This window comes from Panthera leo, chromosome D1, assembly GCF_018350215.1.
Source record: "Panthera leo isolate Ple1 chromosome D1, P.leo_Ple1_pat1.1, whole genome shotgun sequence".
In the NCBI taxonomy this organism is placed as follows: Eukaryota; Metazoa; Chordata; class Mammalia; order Carnivora; family Felidae; genus Panthera; species Panthera leo.
The window spans coordinates 96,916,539-96,934,752 of record NC_056688.1 but is presented as its reverse complement, the minus strand read 5'-3'; the positions used below and the strand labels follow the sequence as shown (position 1 = coordinate 96,934,752).

At 53.4% G+C, this 18,214-nt stretch overlaps 1 protein-coding gene across 4 annotated transcripts in view; it reads right to left on the bottom strand.

The window, feature by feature from the left end:
* Positions 1-18,214, bottom strand: part of TSPAN18 (tetraspanin 18) — a 185,183-nt gene that overhangs the window by 155,754 nt on the left and 11,215 nt on the right. The window contains exon 1 of one of the 4 annotated variants that reach the window (XM_042904301.1): positions 13,973-14,059. The exons of the other annotated variants lie outside the window; for them this stretch is intronic. The gene's annotated coding sequence lies outside the window, so the exon portion shown is untranslated. Of the gene's footprint in view, positions 1-13,972; positions 14,060-18,214 lie in introns of those variants that run through there. 4 annotated transcript variants of the gene reach the window in all.

The window sequence follows — 18,214 nt, the reverse complement described above, 5'->3', positions numbered from 1 at the left end:
TTTAAATTGAGACGGAACATACATACACACGGGTGCACATGCCATGAGGACACAGCCTACTGACTTTTCACAAACAGAGCACCTTGCGTAACCGACACCGAGATCAGAGACTCCTATTTTCCCGCCATTGTTTCTCTTCCATCCCAGGTCTCCCAAGTCGCCTGTGACTCTCCTCTGCCATTGCCCCTCACTGCCCCTGCCTGTCCCTGCCTGGCTGAGCCTTATCGCTGCCTGCCTGCTTACCGCAAACGGGCTCTTGGCTGGTCCGCTAGCATGTGGCCTTGTTCCCTCTAACCTGCCCTCTGGCCTGCTGTCAGACTGAGCCCATTCATGTGTCTCTCTCTTGCATCGGTGGGTCCCCTGGCTCCCCTTTGCCAACACATGGGGCCTTTGCTCATCTGAGCCCCAGTTGCCTTTCCCAGCCCATCCGCAGGTCCACACCAATATGCACAGACCCCACAGTGAAACTGAACTCACCTGGACCCACACACCCCACCAACCTCACTGCTCTTCATTCTGCCTGGAAGTCCCTTTTTCCTTTTATAACCCTGAAAGTACACCTCCCCTCCCACTCCCCAAACCACCTGGCAAACTCCTACTCATCCTTCAAAACCTTCCTTCAGTATCTCCTCGGAGAAACTTTCCCAGACCTCCACAGGCACAATTAGTCACTGCTCTCTGGGCTCTGATAACCATTTACGTGTATAGGTGGTAAAGTCGAAGTCAACATCACACGCAGCACGGTATATATTTTGTTCCATATGATTTTTCTCATCTATCAGACTATGAGTTAAGGATGGGGACAGTATCTTACTCCCTCTGGGGTCTCAGCTCCTGACTCAGCAAATAACAGCCAGATGGGTGGACAGCTGCTAGGATGGACAGAAGGATGGATAGATGGATGGATGGATGAGTAGAGAATGGATCTATAAAAAGCACTTGAATAGTGGGAAAGAGGAACTAGGTTATAGTTGGTTGCAGGGATGGATGGATACTAGCAGGGATGGAAAGACGAATGGATAGGTGGACGCGGCATAGATGACAGATGGACGCGGCATGGACGGACAGATGGACGCGGCACGGATAGACAGATGGACGCGGCATGGACGGACAGATGGACGCGGCATGGATGACAGGTGGACGCGGCATGGACGGACAGATGGACGCAGCATGGACGGACACATGGATGCAGCATGGACAGACAGATGCACCCAGCATGGATGATAGATGGATGCAGCACGGATGGACAGATAGACGCAGCATGGATGGACAGATGGACACATCACGGATGGATAGATGGACGCAGCATGGATGGACAGATGGACGCATCACGGATGGATAGATGGACGCAGCATGGATGGACAGATGGACGCATCACGGATGGATAGATGGACGCAGCATGGATGGACAGATGGACGCATCACGGATGGATAGATGATAGCAAGGACAGATGAACACAGGGACGGACAGAAGGGCAGGTAGAAGGTGGATGGATCCATAAAAGAATGGGTTAAACAAACCGTGGGAAGACAGAACTGTGTTAATGGGAGGAAGAGGGGGAATGGACGAGTCCACCGCCTGCATCACTTTCTCGGGACCCCGAGGGGCTGAGCCTCTTGCAGCCACGGACGGTGCCTTGCTTTCGTCCTCCAGAGTTTATGGATCAGAGCAGTGGGCACCGGCAGCCCCCAGCTCCTCCCCACCTCACCTCACCGCTCCAGCCGTGGACCCGCAAGGTGAGGCCTCAGGAATGAGGGGTCCGAGTGACCTCTCGCCTTGGTCTTGAGCCAGCTGGTGAAGACCAGTGCCACAAGGAGATCAAAGCTTTCCGATGTCTGAGTCCAGCCCCAGTCTGCAAGGCGGGTGGCGTGCCCACCGTGTGCCAGGTCTGTGATAGGCCGGCCGCTTGGTTTGGAGTGGATGGACGGCTGCTGATACCCTTTGCAAAGGCTCCTCTGCAAAGCTGCCATTCGGGGACCCTAAAATGGCCGAAGGGCCGGGCTAAGCGGACAGGACAGCAGCTTTTGGAGGGCTACCTTACCCATGAGTGGGCTTCCGTGGGAACCGATCTGCCACCAGAGTCTGCAACGAGGGGTGGGACTGGTGGTAGGTGGGGAGCCCTCAGTGGTCCGGAGATCAGGTTTTCGTGTCCCACAGGCCCGGGTTTGAATCTGTTTTGCCACTTGCCACCCGGGTGACCTTGGAAAAGTTCCTCATCCCTCTAAACCTCAGGTTATATGCCTGCAAAAGTGTGGACCATCAGAGTCCCACCTCACCGGCCTGAGCTGGGGATTAGACGAGTTAGCGGATTCCCAAGAGTAAGCGATTCCCACGGTGCCCGGCCCAGGCAAGTAAGTGCTTGACGCACAGAGGACCCGGGAATCACGTCATACAGAATCTGCCGCCACTTTCTGTAAAACGGGGAGTGCCCGTGATCAGTAGTTCCAGGTTACGTTCTTCAGGCCCTCCCGTCTCTCCCTCGGGGGTCTGCACAAAGAACAGATGAAGTCTACGCACCGTACCCACCCTCACGCTTAGCTCCCAACAGCTGGACTTACTAACGTTTTACACATTAAGCCCCCGTGTTGAAGATCGCTGATTCAGAGTTGACGTCCTAGAATCCCAAGTCAGTAGGATTCTAGAGGAGGTGGAAAGCTGGGATGTCTTCCTGGAAGAGGAAGCAATGAAAGAAGGGAGGGAGGGTGGGAGGGAGGTGATCAGCCCAAAGAGGAGTCTTTCTCCGGCTTCCTGCTAGCAATGCCTCTCTCCCTTGCTGTGTACTCAGCTCACTGTCTTTCTCTTTCTTCCCAACCCCCTCCCCACCCCCTCTCTGCCTCTCTCTTCCTCTGCCTGCCCCCCACGTTAGCCACCCTACACCTCTACCTGGCCCCTAGGTGGAACAGACATCCTTCTGAGCCCTGGGACCACAAAGACTTTTGGTCTTGTGCCCCAAGAAGGGGCAGCATCCTCAGTGAGACCCCGAGGCCGCCCGGGGCCCCTCTCCCCACACGGATGCCAGGCCACAGGATCCAGGCTGGGCCACTGCCAGCCAGATGCATCGCTTGTTGACAGATAACAGCGCTGCACTTTATGGCTCCATAGCCAAGCCAGGGCTTTGTTTTGCTTTGTTTTAAATTAGCAATGCAGGGGGTTGATGTGGAGGTGGGGGAGAGGGAGAGGAGCCAAGACAAGTTCAGGATGAGTTCCCGCTGGGTCCTGTGACTCCAGGATCCACCCGCCCACAGCCCTTAACGAAGCTGCCCTACCCGCTTTAGCTTAGGTCTCTACCTCCTCCCCACCTGCCCCCGTCTCCCTGGGAGAGTGGGGGAGGGAGAGCGTGGGGGAGGGAGGGCGCTTCCGCTTCTCTGTGTCACCAGCCCTGTCATTCGGCCCCACCACCCTCTGTTCCCATAATGAGACCCAGAATGGGCCTGCTAATTGTGCCCCAGGGTCACAGTGGGGCTGAGGCAAGCCCTGACATCCTCAGAAAGATTGGGATTCTTTTTTCTTGGGGACCGGGGGGCCCCCATCTTGCGTGAAACTGGGCATAGAGCGGTAGACCCCGGCACTGCTGGCGAGGGTCTCTGGGGGGCCTGCCCAGTGGGCGAGGGACTCCCAATCCGAGCCCTTAGCTCTGGGTGGCTCGGGGACGGTGGCAGGACCAGGGAGGAGGGCATGTACAACCCCGTAAATTAACACATTGAGCCGCTTATTCTCTGTGCAACCATCCATAGTAACCAGCTCCTCTGTCCCCACGTCCCCATCAGGTCTGGGGGTTCCTGAAGACGGACGGCACGGGCCAACCAGGGTCTCCGGTGCCCTCCCCAGGAGCACCTGCGGGAGACAGACACCTCTGTGATGCTCAGCTGAGCATGAAGAATGTGGGGCCCCCGGGAGCCTGAGACCCCTTGTCCCCAGTGGCCACAGCCTTGCACTTGCGAACCCCTTCGTCCTGTCAGGGAGCATCTTCTTTTCACCGGAAGGAGGCAAGACCAGAGCTGTGCATCCACTGCAGCTCTCTTTCCTTTTGATTTTTGCTCTTCCTACGCTCTTCCCATTTCTCAGATGGGGAAAAGTGAGCCTCAGCCACAGCGGCTTGATGTAGCTGAACATGGGTGCATTGTTCAGAGACGAGAAAACAGAAGGCGTAAGCGATTCTCTCGACAATGTCTGCCAAGTGAGGCTCACCCATTCTCACGAGGGGGTCCCCACAGACCCTCCAGGCAAGTGCCCAGCATCCTGGACCTGGCCATTTGGTGCCAAAGGGACCCGGAGGAGGAACCTAATGGTTTAAGGGACCCATCTCTGATGATGGAGCCCGGCCTGCCTGCCTCGGTTCCACTGTGCCATCTGCATGAACGAGAAATGAAAGAGGTGAACTTTATAACTCTCCCAACCAAGCGGCTCGTGTCCTCCTCACTAGCTAAGGAAGGAGATGATGCTCAGAGAGGTCCAGCCGTTTGTCTACAGAGCTGAACCCGGCCAAGGGGAGACGAGAGCCCACGATTTTGTTTGCAGCCAAAGTCCCCGGAGCCCCTTGGCTGAGTCCAGCCTGCGCTGGGCTGTCCCCATAGGGTCTGTCCTCCCGAGGACGCATCTGAGAGGTTCTCAGGCCAAAGATACCTGGGGTTTCAAAGATTTCTAAAACAGCCCAGTGCTTCTAGTACGTGGCTCAAGAATAGCAGACGCCGTCTTAGTGCTGAAGTTGACTTTGGTACGAATTGTGTCTCAACATGTTCCAGACCTTGAACTCCACATGGGTCCACGGTGTGGTCTCACACACACAGGAGTGCCTGTCCGAGGATATGCCGCCTCTGAGAGAAGCAGTTTTAAAAAGCCACACGACAGTAATAGAGATGTTTCCAAACTGGCCACCCTGCAGCCAGTAAGGAAGCCAAAAGCTAAGAACTCGTAACTGGAGCCGAGGGAAGGGGCCAGCCCCACAACCAGCAGCCGCTTTCCTCCGAGAAACACGGGGCTCCGGGCCTCGTAATTCAGACTTTATAGTCCACTGGGTTGCGGTGGGATCTGGGGAAAAGGGCATCTCACGTCTCTGTAATTCTCCCCCACTCAAGTCCATGTAAATATATTCTAATGCAGAAAAAGCGTCTGCGGGAGGTAAGACCACAGAGCCATTAGCATTTTGATGGGTTTTCCCAACACATGGAACAAGAGTGGTTTAAAATTCATAGTGTGGAAATTAATCCGGGTCAGGCCTCTCCCTCCCCAGCTTGAGGTGGCCCAGAACTTTTTACTCCTTTAGATTAGGAAAGAAAGTTAGGAAGTCAGTCAGTCCTACAGTGAAGAGACGAGACGGTTTTCTAGACTGAACGTGGAAAGCCCCCTAAACACAATGATTCCACAGAATCAGCGATAAGGGCAGAGAAAAAGATCTGACATGGCTTAGGCGTGGAGTCCTTCCGGCCGAGCCCAGGAGAGAAGTCCTGCTTACTCCTAACAGCACATGAGTCTCTCTCGCCACTGACAAAGGCCAGGCCTCTTACCACCCATCCCGGAAGAATGTGCCACAGAGCAGGTGCTTAGAGGAGAAGGATCAGGAAGACAGGAAACTCAGCGAATCCCTGATCTCAAGAAGTTCAGGAGAGAGGGTGGGCGGGGAGAAATTGACAAATCCAAGAAAATGTGCAGGGAGACAAGTCCAGCTGCCCTGGCACCCTGAGGAGGTGGCAAATCTGGGGCAATCCTGGTCCCTCCTCAAAACTTCCTTCTGAAAATAGATATGAGGTAATATTATGCAGAAGGCAAGATGCACAGTTTTCCAGAGTGTGGTCCGAGAGAACATACAGATGTTGTTAACCTAAATGACCCCCAACTTGGAAACCAGGCGAGGAGAGGAGGGTCTTTGTTCAAGCATTGATTAGTAGGCCCACCAAGGATTCTTTAATGATCTAGAGGATTCTAGAGAAATGTAACCTTGACTCATGTAAAGCGGCGTGAGAACTTGTAATAGATTAGATTTTTTTTTTCGGTTTGATAGAGAAGATAACCCCAAAGGTTATGATTTTTATTGTAGATTTGTAGATCTCATAGGATTTCTGAGTTTTAGAAAATTATACTTTGATGGTACATACCCAATTAAACACACACACACACACTGCACAGGGAAAAAACGGGAAAGAAATATAGCAAAATCTTACCAATAGGTATCTTTTGGTCGTTGGCATATGTATGCGAGTGAGTTCCATAATCAGAAAAAAAGTGATAAATGTTACTTTTAAAATGGAGAAACACCCACTGGTCTGTGATTCCTCTAGCAGGAGCTGGTGCACAGCGTTTGCCCTAAGGCGCTTTATGTGGATTATCTCACTAAGGCCTCCCCACTGCCTAATTAGAAAGGTACTATGACCCCATTCTACAGATGTGAGGAAATGGATACACAGGAAGTTAGCCTCAGGTCACAGGTACAGGAAGTAAGAGCCAATCTAAACCCCAGGCAGCGAGGCCCCGGAGGCCGCCTGTGTAACCACCCTGCCAGACCTCTGCCTCCCAAGGGGAAGAGGAAGGAGTAAACACATCTGCCGGGCTGTCAAGGTCAGGCGTGGAGAAGACGGTGCTCCTACCCCCTCCCAGGGCTCACGGTGTGCTGGGAAGCCGGGCGCAGGCCTGTCCAGCCTCGAATTGAATTTGCATGTGTCTCTCCCACACTTGCAGGCTGGGAACCGGTCTTCTCCGGTCTTGGGCCTCCCATCATCTTGGGAAGGGGCACACTGGGGGCGGGGCAAATGAAAGCCCTCACCTCTCAACCTGCCCTACAGCATGGCCTCTAGTGAAACCGGTTTCTGTGCTCTAACAGCCGCTAATTAACAGTTCCCTCCATCGCTCTCTTCGCCCACACAGTTGCTGCAGGACAGCTTCAGTTACCTAGATCATAAAGCGAAGGGCAGCCACGCTTCAGCAAAGACAGGGTTCATTGTGTAGAAAAGGACCTCTAGGAGACCTGGAGGCCGTGGGTTCTGCCTCCAAGTCACCGCGTGACCTTGGGCAAGTCACCAAGCCTCCCTGGGCCACGTCACGTCGCCTTTAAAAGGGGCAGGGAGACCCATTGTGCTCTGATGCCCCAGATGTTTGGCCAGCGTTGGTCTTGCTTTCGCCGCCGGGGTGTTTTACATGCCGTGGGCGTGAAGCCACGCCAGGGACCCGCGCCTACTGAGTCTCACTAAAGCTCTTCATGTGGCAGGTCACTGCCGACTAAGCCTGTGAGGAAATTAGGTTTTGAGGGAGGAATACCATGTGATCTCCGAAAACCAAACTGGGGTGGGGGCACTGCAAAAGGCAGAATGCAGGGAGTGGGGAGAGATTTAAATAGAGCCCTTGAGAGACCCCCAAAACCACCACATCTGTGGACACGGAATGGTCACAATTTGTTAGTTTTTTTGTTTAGGTCAAATACGTTTCCTTTGGTGTCCAACCACCTGCAAATTCAGGCAGGATTATTTGGGTAAATACTGTGTTTGCAAAGCTTCCAAATAAAAAGCCCCATTTTCCTTGATTTAACAATAAATATCTATCCAGCCTTTACCTATGGCTGTGAGGAAGGTAGGAGAGAGGATAATTCAGAAATGTCAGCTGCTAAATAAGTGTCAATATTGAAAGACACGTCTCTAGGTGATTAATTAAGATCAATGAGCAAAAGAAACACAGGCAAGCTCTTACAAAGACAGAAAATGATTCTGCTAACGAAAGTATTTTAGCAGACGTGGTTACTTCTGATTCCTGGATGAGTTACTGTCCCTTTCAGGCTCTACAGTTTCATTATCTATCACCCAATGGCCTGTGATTCTCAAAATGGGTTTCCCAGGGCATCAGAAGCTGTCAACGTGGAGAGAGAACTTGGGGCGGATGGCACAGCCCCTATGACTCCTCCAACAGGGCAGCTCCATGCTGAGTGGTTTCTTGCAGGCTCCGTGTGGAACTTTCTTTGAGTTCTATGGCTACAAGTTGAATGCCACTAGACTAAATCAGCCCAGGTCCTTTTCACTTTAGTATCTATAGTCCCCAAGGTGGTACCTTGGTTAAGAACCCCAAGGCAGGGGCGCCTGGGTGGCTCAGTTGGTGAAGCATCCGACTTCGGCTCAGGTTTATGAGTTCAAGCCCCGCGTTGATTCTGTGTCTTCCTCTCTCTCTGCCCCTCCCCCACTCATGCTCTGTCTCTCTCTCAAAAATAAGTAAACATTAAAAGAAGAAAGGAAGTGCAAGCCATACTGGTAGCCAATTTTTTTCTTTTAACGTAAAGGCATCATGGCAACCTATGTGCAACATCACTTGGGGATAGAACGCCTCCAATTCTGGAACGGGGGACCCTCTGTGCCAGGCAACGAGCCCCCATCCCTAGGCAAAGGGTCTGCCAAGACAGATCCTAAAACCACCATAAGAACTGGCAGGGCCTGAAGAGGGGCGCTTGCATTGTCCCAGGTACTTTTGTTCGCTCAGTCCCCATAGCAACCTCATGCAATAGGGGTTGATCTTCTCTCCACTTTGCATGGGAGAACCCTGAGCATCGGAGAAGTTGGGTAACATGTCCAGGCCCACAGGCTCCTAAGGCAGGATTCAACCACAGCACCCTGCCTCTTAATCACTTAGAAAGCCACAGAATGGAAAGGGATCCGGGGACCAACTGGTCCCTCGCATCCATTTTAGAATGGGTGACTGGGGCCCAGGGAGGGTAAAGGGACTCGACTAAGGTACAAACAAGGAGTTGGTGGCAAAGCAGGATTAAAACTCAGACGCCCTCCTGAAGTCTCATCTGTCCACTCTGCCGTTAGGCCGCTCGGGACAGCACGGCTTGGTGGTCAAAGCTTCGCTCGAGTGCAAGACCCTACTCTGCTACCCATACACCCTGTGACATCCCTCTCATCGCGCCCCTAAAACGGGCATGGCATTCACACTTGACCTGCAGGGCTGTTGCAGGGGGTGCAGTAGGACAGTGTGTGTATGTGGTATGTTCTCAATGAATTCTAGCTCTCTGTCGATAGAAGCCGGGGCAGGGACAGAAGAGGACACAGAATGAAATGGATCCTTTTCTTTTTTTTTTTTTCCTTTAAGTAGGTTTCATGCCCAGCACAGAGCTCACCACCCTGAGATCAAGACCTGAGCTGAGATCAAGAGTCGGACGCTTAACCAAATGAGCCACCAGGCGCCCCTGAAGTGGATCCTCTGGGTGGATTCCAAGCAGGAAACACAGGGTCTCTGTCCTGATCCCACCACCCCTCCCCCATTAGCAGCATCAAACTAACCGCTGCCCCCCATTTCCTCAGTCACCTCTGCGGGGGAGACATCTGGGAGAATTAAGAGGAACAAGTCCAAGTGAGATGCCATGACATGATGTCTCCCTTAAGTCAAGAGTGAATCATCCTCTTGAACTTTCTATTTTCTCCTGACCTTGTGTTAATTCCTAGTTCAAAATAAAATGATGTCTCTTCAGTACCAGGAAAAGGCTACAAAGTAATTTCAGGTCAGCACGCTGTCTGGGTAATGAGACTGAATCCATTCAACTGCACAGTCAGGGAATTGAAGATGTGGAAAGAACCTTATCTCAGAGCATCTGAAATACCGCATTAAAAAATGATGATCTCTCTAAGAGTAAACCGGTAGCCTTGCCTCTGCTGGGAGGCAGGAAACTGAGGCCCAGAGAGGCTGAGCGACTTGGCCCCTGTCACACAGCCACGGAGCCGGTTGGTAAAAGAGGCAGGCAGGGGGAGAACCAGGTCTCCCGACCTCATGGCTCTGCTGGCACTCAGGGGGTGCAGGGTGCAGGGGGAGGGGGAACGAGAGAGCCGGAGAGGGGCACAGAGGCAGGGGAGTCTGGGTGTGAGTACAAGTGCACACAGTTGAGAAAGCATGAGCCCCTGAGGTGGGGGGAAAACTCCTGGGCCACCTGAAGTCCCGCTGACACTTTAAGTGTCTGTGAGAAGAGCGTGAACAAGTGTGCACGAGGCTGAGTGAGCGAGAGGGATGCGAGAGGGGGTGTGCAAGAGGAAATCGGCGTGCTGGAGAGAGCGAACAAGAGGGAAAACATTTGGGCCATTTTCAAATTCCCACAGTCGAATAAATCAAAACAGACTGTTCTGAGACAATGAGGCCGTTTCAAACCACATCCTTTACACTAAAGTCAACTCCAAATAGCCCACTTGGTGGCTTCTCATGGCCAGAAAAGCGGCACCGGTAATATGCCCAACCGGATAGCTAGGATCCTCGAACCTAGGGATGAGCCAGGTAGGGTTAACACCCACTTTCCAGACAGGGCTCCTGAAGCCAGGACAGCGCAAGTCCCTTGGTCCCCACACCCCGCTGCCCGGGTGATTTCTGGGAGGCGGCAGAGTCCGGGAGACCCATGCCCCTGAGGAAGGGCTGCCCTGGCTGCCGCGGGCGGACAGACGAGGAAGGAGCAACGAGCGAAGATGGAATGTTCTGGGCGCCAGCTGCCCCACAAGGCAAAGCAGTTGCCCGCCTGTCCCGGAGCGCCCGGCAGTATTTGCTGCGATCAGCACCTCGCCGCGCGCCTGGCCCTGACCGGCCGGAGGAAGGCCCTGCCCTTCCAAGCAAGTGGGGAGCTGGTGCACGGCGCTGGGCCAGGCAGGAGGACACTGCCAAGGCCCCAGAGAATGGCCCATCTCCCATCTTCCCATCTCCCAGCCCAACATCTGCAAAGGGAACCCTGTGGCCATACCTGGAGTCCACCAAGCCCCCCCTCCCAGCAGCAGGAGGGGACGGCCCCAGGCCAGCTGGGGCCGTGGACAGATGTGGCTCTATAAGCATCCGTGGCCACGAGGCGGGCCGTGCATTCTCTAACCATGGGCTTGTCCTAACCTCAGAACATTCCTTAGACGCGGGTGTTACTCTTCCCACTTTACCAAGGGGTAAATTGAGGCCCAGAGAGACTAACACCCAAAAGTCACCAAGATGGTAAATTTAGACACAGTCAGAATTGCATGCCAGCACGACCGGGTCCTTCTAATTCACCCATCACTTGCAAAGCTCTTCTCTCTGATGGGGGTTGGGAGGCCCAGAGGGCAGCATTTTCTCATGGGTTCCAAATGCAAATCCCAGCCAAAACCCTGCTCACCGCAGCCCACTCTTGCTAGCTAGGGACGCAGACTCTCCGAGAGTCCCCCTCGTCAAGGAAAGCAGAACCTAGACTTATATGCTACACCTCTCAGTACTTCCTTCAACTGGTTAGAATCCTCGTGTTTTCTGTTGCGTTAACGGAATTTTTAAAAATGAAATAGAGGGGCACCGGGGTGGCTCCGTAGGTTAAGCGCCCGACTCTTGCTTTCAGCTCAGGTCTTAATGCCACCGTTCGTGAGTTAGAGCCTCACGTCGGGCTCCATGCTGACAGCGCGGAGCCTGCTTGGGATTCTCTCTCTGCCCCTCCCCCACTCACGCACACACGCGCGCAGAAATATTTAAGTAAAGACATAAATAAAACTGAAATGTAACATCTACACAGAAAAGTACACACCATCCGAAGCAAAGAGCTCGATAACCGTCTACGAACTACACATACCTACAAGAGTACCCACCAGAATAAGGGAACAAACCGCCCAGCACCCGGAAGCCCTCGTGCCCTTCCAGGCACTCCCCAACTGCTGCCCAAAGGTCATCACTATTGTGCCTTCTAACGCCACGGCTTCGCCTGGCCAACCTTGAACCTCATATAAACAGAACTGCGCCGTGTAGACTCTTTCACATCTGGTGTCTTTTACTCCACGCCGGGATTCTGAGATTCTTCCAAGTGACATCAGCAGCAGGAGCCCATTTTCTGCTGCATCGTACTCCACCGGGGGCCTATATTCATTCTTTCTGGACATCTGGATGGTTTCCGGGAATTGCCTGCCATGGACGGGGACGTCATGAGCATTCTCATACACGACCTTTGGGGAGCATTCATATGCACTGCTATGGGATAGATACCTAAGGGTGGCATTGTTGGGTCACACAGTCTGTCTACTCAACTTTGGTTACATTTCCCAATATGTCTTTTTTTTTTTTCATTTTTAAAACTGTTTATTCATTTTTGAGAGAGAGAGACAGAGCGTGGGTGGGAGGGGCAGAGAGAGAGAGGGAGACACAGAATCCGAGGCAGGCTCCAGGCTCGGAGCTGTCAGCACAGGACCCCACGCGGGGCTCGAACTCATGAACAGTGAGATCATGAACCTGAGCCAGGGTCAGACGCTCAACCGACTGAGCCATCCAGGCGCCCCTCCCAATATTTCAACGTTGGGTTCATTCTGTGTTTTAGACATTGTACACCTTACACAAAACACACCCGCAGCTCAGTTGTGGTCTACAGGGCCGCTGTTTTGCACCTTTGGTCTGTGTGCTTTGCTCATTGTAGCCACTGGCTAGGCCATCCTCCTTACAGCATACTGACACCTCACAAATTAATGTAAGAGTGGGGGGAAATTCTAATACCCCCCCTACACTGAGGGGTGACACGAGGCCTAAATAGCGTGTCCGCGGCTGTCCATCAGTGAGACCTCCTCTACCAGAACGAAGTCACATTAAAGTCCCTTCAGCAGCCTCTTCAAAATACACATGCCGGGTGACTGGACAAGTCCAGCCTCCCTGTACCACTCCAACTTGCTGAGCATGGTCACACGCAGGAATAATTATTTTAAAATCTAGCCCAACTGAGAACCAGCGGCTTGGGTCACACAGCAACAAAGCTAAGGTCACAGCGGCTTGGGTCACACAGCAACAAAGCAGGGCGCCCAGGTTCCCCAATTCCTAGGCTCTCTCCTGCCACCCAGGGTTCCCCAAACCTCCCCGTGTGCCAGCATCCCACCTGTTTCCAATCACAGCCGACAACAAGAATGGATCCTGGCACTCCTTCCGGCCCCACCCTTCTACAGGGCTCAAGCCGGGTCCCACCAGTCAGTCAGAGTTGGGATCTGGGATGACAATTTTTTGCTATCCGGGGACCACACATCATGTCGCTCCTGCTACTCAGGGCTGGCCTCGGGAACCCTTGCTGCTTTAAGTGGCTCAGCCTTCTTGCAACTCAGGATGGTTCTAGAGAAACAGAGAAAAGCCCAAGCCCAAGCCTGTCCTCATTCTTTGGCTTGTTTGAATCTGATTCCCACACTAACCCTGCTAAGCCACCCGCGAAAATAATTTGTCTCTGGGCCAGTGTGGTTTTGCTTGGTTTTGGTTCTCGCCCTGGGTTTGAGAGACGGCAAACGAGCCCAGAGAGGGTTAGTGCCTTGCCCGAGGTCACACAGCGAGCCTGCGCCAAAGCTAGAACTTGAACCACCTCCCCATTTCTAACTTGGGGGGGGGGGGCTCTTTCTCTCTACTCCAGGGGACCTTTCCCAAACAAGTAGGAACCACCAGAAAAGGCAGAAACACACGACGGTCACCTTTTTCAGCTCTTACCTGCTAAGCAGTAAACGGTGGGGACAGCGCCCAGACTGGCTGCTGGCAAGGATCTCAGCATGCAGACAAGAGCCTCGGCCAAGAGCAGGCCAGGCGTTGTTCTCCTGCTGGTCCCTGGGCTATAAGAAAGGGATTTTCCCCAATGCTGCTGAGACTGGTGATCTTACCTCACCGAGAGTTGCCCTTTTCCGAAGCGGTAATACACAAACCCAGGGAGGGGCTACCAGGCGGCGGTGTTTCCCGCAGCCCAGGAGGCCTCCCTTGTCTGACTGCTTTCGTCTTTATTAACATTTGCAGAACTCACAGTGCCTTTGGCTGCAAATGAGAACCAAGCAATCTCATTTTCTCCCCTCAACTAGGCCACATGGCTCCTTCCTGTTCTTTCCCCAACACTCACGCGAAAATTCAAAACAAAGGGCCAGGGGGTGGGGGCTAAAAAATACTAAAACGTTCCTTAACATCTGCAAATCTGTCCTTTGAGGCCATTTTTAGCAAAACGTGCCTGAAACTGGGTCCGCAGCTTGTGTCAACACAGTACTTCCTCGGGAACAGCTCTGTCTGCACCTCTAGTCTTTACCTTCTATGGAGATTGGGGGGTTGGGGGGGGCGGGGGCGGCAGAGGCGGGCACCCCGCACCCCGTCCGCGTCCGGGAAGTGAAGGTGGGACTCCAGAAATGGATGCCGTGCCGGACACCCCCCAGCTTCGGCCAACACCTTCCTTGGCGGTCTGGCTCACCGCCTCCCAAACTCCCGGGGACTCGCTGCCGGCGGGCGGCAAGCACATGCTCGCGGGGAGGCGTGTCCCGCGCTCTGCTCAGCACTGCGCATGTCCGCTGGGCTCCTTCCGCCTTCCGCCAACCTCACCGCTGTTATCCCGGGTCCACGGAAGGAAAAAGAAGAATCGGGCTCGCCCCGCCTGGTTCTTCACAAACCAGAAAGTGGCAGGGCCAGGATTCACCCAGGATGGCTGGACCCCAGGCCCCCAGCTCTAAACACTGCTCCACGTGGCTCTCTTGCCATTACCCACCGAACTGGTGGGGACAGGCCTGGCCCCAATCCTGTTTCTCCTCAGCCCAAAGGTACAGTCATCCAGCCCTCCGTGATGCCGTAAGGCACAGGTACAGGCCCTGCGGAACCCATGGGGGGGGGCGGGGGGAGCGCTGCTTCTGTTCGTAGCCTCCTGCTAACTGACAGGAGGGACAAAGAAGACAGATGTGGGCTAAGAAGACTATCTTCCCTACAGGAGGCTCTCAAAAGAATAGTGTCTTCGAAGGGGCATCTCTGGATCAGTGCCTGAGTCGGTTCCTGGGAATTAGGTAGCCTTAGGAGTGTGAGGGCAGGATGTCCAGGGTCAGCAAGAAAGGGCCTCTGAGAGGGTTTGATGGCAGGAAAGGAGGATGAGCTGGGCGCTGGAGAGGCTGTTTCCTTCCCCACTCTCTGGTGGAGGGGGACCACACCTGAGTCACCTGTACCAGGGGTTAGGGGTCCTCTGGGTGTGGCCAGGAGAGCAGAAACCCTGTGTGCCCAGAAGGACGGACAGAGGGGTCCTGAGCCTAGGGAGGAGCTGGGGAGAGGAAAGGACTAGGCAAGAGGACCCAGCCCCAGCCAGAGAGTTCCTTGTGGTGGCTACAGCTCAGGGCTTAAAGACCCAGAAGAGGGGCACCTGGGTGGCTCTGTCGGTTAAGCATCTGAGTTTTGATTTCAGCTCAGGTCATGATCTCACAGTTCGTGGGTTTGAGCCCCACTTTGGGCTCTGTGCTGACAGCTCAGAGCCCAGAGCCTGCTTTGGATTCTGTGTCTCCCTCTCTGTATGCCCCTCCTCTGCTCACACTCTCTTTCTCTCTCTCAAAATTAAATAAACATTAAAAAATTTTTTTTTAATTTACTCTATTAAAAACTTATTTTAAAATCTTTTAAAAAGCACAAACTGTTTTACAATTAGAAAAGGAACGCCTGGGTGGCTCTGTCGGTGAAGCGTCTGACTTTTGATTTCAGCTCAGGTCGTGATCTCACAGTTCCTGGGTCTACGCCCTACTATCGGGCTCCATGCTGACAGCACAGAGCCTACTGGGGATTCTCTCTTTCCCTCTCTCTCTCTCTGCCCCTCCCCTGTTTGTGCTCTTTCTCTCTCAAAATAAATGAGTAAATAAATGACTTAAAAAAAAGAAGAGGAAGACCTATTAGAGTTTCTGTTGTTCAGAGCTGCCTGAGTGCCTACCTACCCTCCGTCTCAACTCTTCAGTAAAATTCCAGCGCACAGACAAGAAAAGACAGAAGGCAGGAAGGAACGCCTACTTTCTGCATTCTGCAGACCTCACCACCACACCCCCCTTTGCTTGGGAAAGGCCAGGCCTTGAGGGAAAGTGCAGACAAACCCTCCAGTCTCTCATATCCTCCTCCGCCCCCTGGGAAATCTAGGCAATTCCATAATCTCTGCACCTCGGGCTTCCCTTCCATGAAATGGGGGTTTGCTGGGCCTCGGATGACAGCGTTTGAAGTGTGCGTACTCGGAAAAATTCTGCTGTGCTTCTGGAGAGACCAGAGAAGGGAAGAAAACCCAGCTGGCAGGTGGCCCCACACCCGGCACCAGGCGAAGCACCTGATCTGGCCTGTGCTGTCCTTGTTTTCCAGATGACAAAACAGAGGCTCAGTTAGGATAAAAATAAGAAGAATAAGAATAAAGGAAATCCAAAAAGCAAACAAGCAAAACAGCTTGCCAAAGATCACGTAGCTGCCGACAGCCAGGATTTGAACTCAGATCTACAGAACCCGAAAGCTACTTCCGCACTGCTCCCGTTCAAATGCCACGTGGACGCTACGGCTGCCTTTGGAACTCTCCCTTCCAAAACAGTGGTTAATTTTAATCCCATACATTTAGACCCAAAAGACATGCATGAACTCACGCACACACCTTCAAATATATTATTAGCATTATTATTGTTTTGCCAAAGACGTTCTGTCAGGGAGCTCTTTCTCTCTTTGCACACACGTGTACCTCTCAAACAGGTTTGAGTAGACCTTTGCGAGGGGTTGGGCTATTTAGAAACAAAAATTGCCCATCATTTCAATTCAATTACATAGCAACCACCTTTTTAAAAGAATATTTTTATTGGAGCTCATTGTTTAGCAAATCGTCAGACTCTTTCTTCCAACTACTTCGAGAAGGAAGAATTATCAAATGAAGGGAAGGAAATGTTATGCATATCATCCCAGCTGCTGGAAAGAATGCCGATGGATTTTCCTCTTGCACTCTTCATTTATTTAAACAACACCCCGCTTCCATCAACAACCACACCTCGGCTTCCTGAGTGCTTTTCTCCAGGGGATTCGAGGCTTTTGGTCATATTCCCCACTGGAGACTCTGAGGGGAGGACGTAGAGTCAGAAGGAGACCCAAAAATAAAGCAGCACCCACACCAGAATGTGGATGGGATGTCAGGAGTCCGCGGTGGGAGGAGAGCCAGTTGGAGCCAAAGACTAGACCCCAGACTCTGACTCTGGACCTCCAGTCCAGTGCTCTCCTGGTGTCTCCCGTTGGGGGACAGTGGGGATGGGTGGTTGGGCTTCAGTCCAGGTTCCTGGTGCCCTGAACCTGCATGCCGGTTCCGTGGCAGTGCATCTCCTGAGATGCATCAGACTCTGAACTTGGCCCCCAGTGTCCCTCTCTGGGCTCTGGGGGGGGGGGGGGGGTGGCGGGGGAAGAGCCCTGGGCAGCTCCCACCCGTGGCCCCAACTCTAGCCCCTCTGAAGTGAGACCTCCAGCTCATCTAGCCTCTGGAAGAGCCAGCTGGCAGCGGGCTCCCACTTCCCCAGCAAGAAGCCACTGGAAAAGAAAATACAACAACAACAACAAAAAGCCCTTTGATCTGCCACAGATGGCCTCATCCAACCCTGGCGGAAGGTGGAGGTCACCCTCTGTCATGACCTGCTGGCCTCTCTCCTATAGGTCCCGTCCGAAGGGCCCAGGGCTCTTCCACAGACCCCGCCTAGCCTGGCCTCCTGGACCCTGTAAGATGAAAGGGTCACAGTGACATCTGTGAGGACCAAGTGAGGATGGGCAGGAAGCAGAAAGAGGCCAGAGAGGGCCAAGCAACTATGGGAGAGAGAAGACGGCCATTGGCCCAGCTGGCCACTCTGCAACAGGTGTTCTCAACAGACTGTCTGCTTGGTAGGGTGTCAGGAAAGCGGGGGGCGCGAGAGGACCGTTGCAGTTCGTCAGTGGGGAATCAGGCAAAAACATCATGGCGGCCCATGCAGTGGAACCCAAGACATGCCTCACAGTGAGAGCTGCGCCTCTCCCATTCCCCCAAGGTCCAGCCTGGAGACTCACTACAGCTTCCGGGGACGGTTCTGCTCACTCTGGTGGCCCTCCTCAAGCACCCCCTTCTCTCTCTTGGCCTGAAGGCAGGCTGGAAATATCCAGACGCTGATGTTCTAGGAGGAACCCTCAACCAATGAGAGAACAGAAGCTGGTGACCACTCACTGGGATGATTCTGAGCGTGCTCCCCGCCCCCCCCCCCCCCCCCCCCGTCACTGGCAGGGTCCCGGGTTGCCCACAGCAGTAGGCTACTCAGTACATTTTTTTATTAGCTCTCCTCCCCTCCTTGCCCCCTCCCCTTTCTGGGACCAGCCTCACACACCCATAAACGAACTGCACCCAAATCTTTGCTCAGGGACACCCAGCTAAAACAAGGCAGAAGTGCACGCACTGATACAGAACAAGTGGAAACACGCAGGACGCAGAGCATCAGGGACAGAACCCCACCGGGACCATAAAATGAAGGGTGCCGTGCACACAGATGTGCTCATTTACCTCGAG